Source organism: Calonectris borealis, chromosome 24, assembly GCF_964195595.1.
Source record: "Calonectris borealis chromosome 24, bCalBor7.hap1.2, whole genome shotgun sequence".
Lineage (NCBI taxonomy): Eukaryota > Metazoa > Chordata > Aves > Procellariiformes > Procellariidae > Calonectris > Calonectris borealis.
Window position 1 is genome coordinate 8,438,440 of NC_134335.1, and position 6,937 is coordinate 8,445,376.

Here is a 6,937-nt window from a genome sequence, read left to right on the forward strand (position 1 = left end):
GGAGGGTATGTCTTGGTGCTGGCCATATCCGGTGCTGGGTGTGTGCTCTGGGTTTGCTGGGTGCTGTGCTGTGGGGGTGCTGGATTCCTGGCACGTGTGTGTGCTGTGTGCTGTGCCCTGGTTGTGCTGGGTATGTGTGGGTGCTGGTTGTTGGGCAGTATGGGTGCTGCATGGTGGGTGCTGGGCATGTCCAGGTGATGGGCACTGGAGGTCCTGGGCGATGGGGAGCAGGGAAGCTGCCTTCTAGGAATGTCTGAGTGTTGGGCATATTCGGGTGCTGGGTTCTGTCCACTGGTGGTGGTGCTGGGCATGTCCGGGTGCTAGGCGATGGTGGTGCTAGGCGTGATGGGGGTGATGGTCTTTGGGTGTGAGGCGTGGTGGGGGTGCTGGGCATGTGCTGGGTGCTCGTTGGTTGCTGGGCCCTGGGTGTACTGGGTACTGGACGCTGGGGTGGTTGGTTTCTGGTGCTGGGGGTGCTGGGTTCTGTGCCCCTGTGTTGCTGGGTGCTGAGCATGTCTAAGTGTGGCATGCTGGGCACTGGGTGCTGGGGGGTGGGGGTGCTGGGTGTGAGACCTGGTTGTGCTGAGTATTTGTGGGTGGTGGGCAGCAGGGAAGCTGCCTGCTTGGCACGTCTGGGTGCTGCGCATGTCTGGGTGCTGGGCCCTGGCATTGCTGGGTAATATGCATAACTGAGTGCAGGTATGCCTTGGTGCTAGATGCTGGATGGTACGGGTGCTGGGGGCTAAGTACTGGAGGTGCTGGTTGCTGCGCCCTGGGAGTGCTGGCTACTATGCATAAGAGGGTGCAGGGTATCTCTTGCTGCTGGGGGCTAGGTGTTGTCCGAAAAGTGGATTCGTACCCGGCGTGGAAGGAACCAATTCCACACGCTCAGGAGAGAGATTGTTTTATTCAGGCCTGGGTGCTCGGTGGACTTGCCACAAATGAAGCACCCCTGGTCTAATCACCTTTCTGTTTGTATCCATGCTTCTCATACATATTTTCAGTTTCTCTTTTACATCTTCCTTAAATTTCCTAGACACATGCGCACTAATGCCTTTAGGGTCTCCTTGAGGGTCTCTGGTGGTCGGCGGGGTAGTGAACTCTTCGTGAACCTGTTCCTTTCTTTCCTTTTAAGGTCGAGGTTTGTCTCCAAGCCACGTCTGGACCACGTTTGTTTATGGTTCTCGTTTCCAAGGTTACTCTTCACTAGAGTCTAACACTGCTTCCAGGATACACGATTTAGACCGGTTACAATTCTACACACCTGCAAACACCACACCTGCTAGTTCCCTAACTTCTAAGCCACAAGTCTTTGTTTAGAATTACAGAAGCGAGCAGTATGGAATAGTAGATACTGTACCTGCTGCATCAGTTCCCCCCTTTGAGACTTACGATGTTGAGCATCATGAGTCTCACATCATTTAGTTATAAGTATTTGGTCTACAAAAAGACATACATTGAATCATACAACAAGTAATTATAACTAAGATGACGATCAGTATTGCAAATAAGCACAACTGTCTGAGCCAATTTAAATTTGGAAGCCATGAAAATAACCAAGAAAGATCTTACCCTTCTCGTTCCTTAAATCCACATGCTAAGTCCTTTAATTGTTGAATTTTCTTCTCAATTAACTGTGAATTATCACCTAGGTTCTGCAATACAAAAAGAAGACATGTTGGTTACTTCTCGGGCTAAAAGTTCTCCGATATTTTGATTTCTCTCCCATTTTGGCAATAGAAATTGGGATTCAGCTTTACTGATCGTCATAATTAATATCAACAGGTTCTACATTTTCTACTCCTAAACACACAATGTCCTAATTAATTTGGTTTCCTTTCTAACAATAAATATTTTAAATATCACAGATAATTCCGCAACAGCTCTGGTAAGTCATCAAGTACGCCTTCAAATTAATTGCAATGGTTCCTTAGATGTCCATGGTCTAGGAGGTATTTTGTTTATTCTGGTGTAATGAATCCAAGAGTCTATTTCTTCTAATGTTACAGCAGTGGTTGTTGTTAATAACACTTGGAAGGGTCCTTTCCACTTTTCTCCAAAGGGGTCGTCCTTCCACGGTCGCAGGTAGACTTGGTCTCCTGGGCTGAATGAATGTACCAGAAATTCAAGGGGTAAAAGTGTCCTCAAAAGAACATATTTGTGTAAAGAACTCGCCATTTTACTCCAAGACAAGAGAGATTCAGTTAACACTTTTTCTCCTATTATGTGCATTTGTTCAAACCTTCCTGTTAGATTGACATTAGAAGGTTTACCATACAGAATTTCAGATAGACTTACTTCTTCTTTAGCTCTCGGGGTTACCCTAATTCTTAATAAGGCAAGTGGTAAAGCTTCAATCCATTTCAACTGAGCTTCCTGACATATTTTAGAAATTTGTCTCTTGAATATTTGGTTCATTCTCTCTACTTGTCTACTAAATTGTGGTCGTCTTAGTGTCTTACTCACGTTCCTAATAACCTCCGCTACAAAATGTGGGCCTCTATCAGAGGACATCTCTGAAGGGACTCCAAATCTTGAAATAATTTCTTTTAAGAAGTGTTTTGTTACCTCTTTTGCCTTGTTGGTTTGCCACGGGAAAGCTTTTGGCCATCCAGACAAGGTATTTCCCAATACCAATAAATAGCAGTATTGGTTGCACCTTGGTAACTGAAAAATCTATTTGCCAGTTCTCACCGGGAGTTACGCCTTTCCTTACCTCCCCAGGAGGGGGTCAGATTTGTATTTTCGAATTGTTCCTAAGACAAATCTCACATTTAGCACACTCACTCACACTTTTAGCAATCAATAACATTTTAGTCCCTATTTTGCATACCGTTTTACCGACTCGACCATTGCTTCTGCTCCCATATGTGTCTCAGCATGGGTTGTGACCATCAATTTCTTCATGATTTTGGGAGTTACTCTACATTGTCCATGTGAAGTAATCCATCAGCCTCGATCATTCTTTTTGCACTGTAATAGCTTAGCCAACTTATTTTCTTTTTCGTTGTGATTTGGGGATTCTATTTGAATTTCTTTTGATGCACAGCAACTTCTTAGGGGTTTTTTTTTGGTTTGTTTTTTTTTTTTGTACTGCTTCCAATACATTTAAAATCTCTGTTCCATACTTTATAGGTGAGCCACTGGCAGACAAAAGTTCTCGCTCTTTCCATACCGCTCCATGGGCGTGAACAACTCCAAAAGCATATTTAGAGTCTGTCTAAATATTAACTCTTTTACCTTTAGCCAGATCTAAAGCTCTTGTCAAAGTTCTTATCTTTGCCTTCTGGGCGGATGTATTTGGAGGTAATGCTTTTACTTCTTGATCTTCGGTTAAAGTTACCGCGGCATAACCAGCCCTCCTTTCTCCTTTCACAACAAAGCTGCTTCCATCAGTAAATAATTCTTCATCGGGAGTCCGGAGAGGGACGTCTCTCAGGTCTGGCCTGCTGGCATATACCTGTTTGATAACTTGTAAACAATCGTGATTAGGATCACTCTCTTTTTCACTTGGCATTGAAGAAGCAGGATTTAAAATGGCACTTACTTCAAAATGATGTCATCTTGTTCCACTAACAGAGCTTGATATTGTAGGTTGAGGGGGTGCCATCTTGCAAATGGCCTTTTTTTTCTATCATTTCCCAATCTTCATTGTCCTTGGGAAATCCCAAATATCAGCTAAATTACCGTTTGTTTTGCAATTTGTGCTTTCTTTTCTGACACCCTGTACCCAGCCATTCCCCCAAAGTTTAGGAGGCTAACAGTCTTTGCTTTGCAGATCTCAACAGCATCTGCTCCCAACAGGATGTCATCAACACACTGAAGGAGGGTGATTTGATCTTCCTTACCGGACCAGTGTTCCAGTTCCTTGGCCAAGGCTGCTCCAAAGATGGTTGGGCTATTTTTAAACCCTCGTGGCAGCACAGTCCAGCAGAGCTGAGTTCTCCTCCCAGTCGACAGATCTTCCCATTCAAAGGCAAAAATCTTTTGACCGTTTTCTTCCGGAGCGGTCGAACTCCTGTTTTCCATTCAACTTTTACCGGTTCCACATTGTTTGCTCTTCCTGGTTTGTCTGTCGCCCAAACAGAAGGGTAAACGGATTTCTTCAGATTCTTCTGTGTTTGTCTGTAAGAAATAAACTTGGGCTTGCCAGGCATTAGCTTCAGGAAAATGAACTTTTCCTTTTGTTTGGATCCAAGAAAAATGGATTTTGCCTTTTTCAAAGTTAATTTGTGCTCCCAATTTATTCAATAAATCCCGTCCTAAGAGAGGCATGGTGCATTCCGGTACATATAAAAATTATATATAAATTATATATATATATAAATTATATATATAAAGATTCATGCATCAATTATTTAAAAGAATTTGAATATCTTGCCAATGGGATTATGACTTTTAATAATTGTTTTTAAAGATCTCTACACCTTTTCAGGATTTTCCCTATATGATCCTGCCAATTCTTTCCAATTCATCAAATCAGAAGTGATAGGATATTTCAGTTTGGTTATCTGCTGTCTCGGTAAGTTTGAATGCGAGTAAAGACTTTGGGATGTGACTTTTCAGAAATAAAAAGACTTGTAAAGTGTTTTCACTCCTTAAACATTACATTTCTTTTTTTTTTTTTTTTTTTCCCCCCTGTGGTTCTGTGACACTCTTACCACAGGCTTTTCTTTAAAATGTGTACTAGTGTTTTTTTTCCTCTTCCTGTTTCATGTGTTAAAACTTAAACAGAGTAGTATGTACACTGCGGTAACTGTAACTTCAGCCCTAGCCTTTCAAGTGGTTGGACCTAAAGCTTGCTGTTTATCTACAGATACTTAAACTATTTTCAGGAGAGTGTCTGTGAAGAGCCTTAACAGCGCAACGTTAGGGGTCTTAGGGATGCCATTGGATTGCATGACATAAGTAGGTAGAGCTACGTTTCAGAAGTCTTGAATTTTTCTAGCAATATTGAATCAAATTGTCAAGAGCTTTTGAAAAATGTTTTATTTGCTTTAAGGGCTTTGCTGCAGAAGGGTCTCTGAATTTTGTCTTCAGTGGCTAATGTACTTTCAGCTTCACAGATGCTAGCAAGGCTGAATGGCCAACTGGCTGACGTCACTGCTGTGATAGTTGGGTCTGTGCAAAACAGAGCCTTAAAACCAGAATGGTGGATGATAATAAACTGGGATGGAGCCCAATTATCATCACCAGAAGAAAAAATGTTTCGAAATAGGCCAAACCCGTGGATTCTGTTATAGCAGGTGACGAACGGAAAGCAAAGTTTTAGAAGAAAAATTTATGCTCGCAAATATGTTACCCCATAAAGTGTTACTCTAATATACATAATACCAGTTTTACAAAGTGTGTTGCTTTGTTTTCACACGTAATTGGAAGCCAGTGAAGAAAAAGCATCTGCTTCACTGGGTTCTGTTAAATGTGGTGTTTCCTAAAGGTGAAGTTAGAGAAGGAGTATCTTTCATACTTCAAAGACCATCACTCTTCTTTAACAAGTGACAAGATCCTCCTCTAGGTAGGTTGTGTTGCACTTTGACCTTTGTAAAACAAGTATAAAATTTTAAACTTGGTATATTAGTGACACAGGTGCTTATTGAAGCGTTCGTAAGGGTGTTTTTCCATGTGAAAAGGCAAAAATCCCCCAGTGGCTTGCAGAGCAAAGCTAGAGAATACATTTCCGTGTAATATATATGTATGCCATATTTTTGGGTTATATGCATAACCGTGAATTTCAGTTTTTATTAATCAGGTGTAGATGCTTAAACTCACCTTCAGAAGATAAAGGAAAGAACTAGACCCGGATATTCTGCCTAAATGGGATGTTTGGAATTCTTACATGTGGACAGAAAGTATTGGTTTTTTATAACTTGGTCTGTGCGGGAGTCCTGACTAAATGTTGAAATGATCTTGGAAAGAACAAAGTGAACCTTGAGTGGAGATGGCCTGCTTGTTCAGATTTTTCCACGTCCTCTAACCTTTTACAGTTCAGTAACTGTTACTTTTCATAATGGAAATCTAGTGATAGAAGCAATGCTAATATAAGCTAAAAGTAAACAGGATTTTGAGTATCAGTGGAACAAAATGATACGGTGGACTCTTTTTAAGATGCAGGGAAGGCAAAATGGATGGTTGGGACCTATTTTAAAAGGCGGGGGAGGGGAGAGGGGTCCTCTTCCATGCCTACTATAGAGGCATGTTCTACAAAGGCAGAATTCCCTTCAAAAAGCCTATAATCAAGAGTGATGCATTTAAACTTGCCTCCTTTTAATTTGATCTGAATTTCTTGTCCTCACAATATTGTGGAAGAACCGCAAACTCCAGACCTCCGGTTCCTTGGGTACTCTTTCCTGCCCTGTAACATTCTGACCCCAAACACTTGGAGAATGCGCTATTCTGCTTATCAGGCAAAATACAGAAAAATAAAACCAACAATGGGACTCTGAACTGGCCTTAATCCAGTGGTTTGTAATCTGGGCCAGAAAGAATACTCTGTATGACTCCGTTCAGCAGGTAGAAAGAGCTGCTTTGGGCTTCTAGAACTGCAGCTGGCGTGATCTCCCAGTTGTTTGTCTGGGCCTCAGCACTGGTTAAGCTCCTTCTCCATCAAAAAGTCCCAGTGGAGGCCTTTCTTGGCACGTGGCTGTGCAGTGGTGAGATTTCCCTTTTGGGAAGAGCTCTAGGGGTCGGTTTCAGGATATGGCTTCTGTAAAAGCTTCTGTTTTCATCATTGGTAGTCCTTTCTCCTACAGTTTGAAACTGCTCTGAAGTCCAGAGGAAGCTCGCTGTTCCTAGGGGGGAAGAGCAGGAGTGAGTTTCAGCAAAATGATTTCTCAGTTTTCTGAAGAAGCATTCTGTCATCTGGAAATCGAAGTAAAATTTTCATTTCATGGTTGAAATAATATCTTCTGGTAGGTATGTTTTGGTCTAAGAAAGGTTC

General features: G+C 42.2%; 1 long non-coding RNA gene across 1 annotated transcript; it reads right to left on the reverse strand.

The window, feature by feature from the left end:
• Positions 1-889: 889 nt before the first annotated feature.
• LOC142092576 (uncharacterized) lies at positions 890-3,324 on the reverse strand. Its single transcript, XR_012677121.1, has 3 exons — positions 2,834-3,324; positions 1,573-1,655; positions 890-1,219 (listed from the first exon to the last, which is right to left on the reverse strand). It is a non-coding gene; the product is annotated as an uncharacterized LOC142092576 (long non-coding RNA).
• Positions 3,325-6,937: the final 3,613 nt, after the last annotated feature.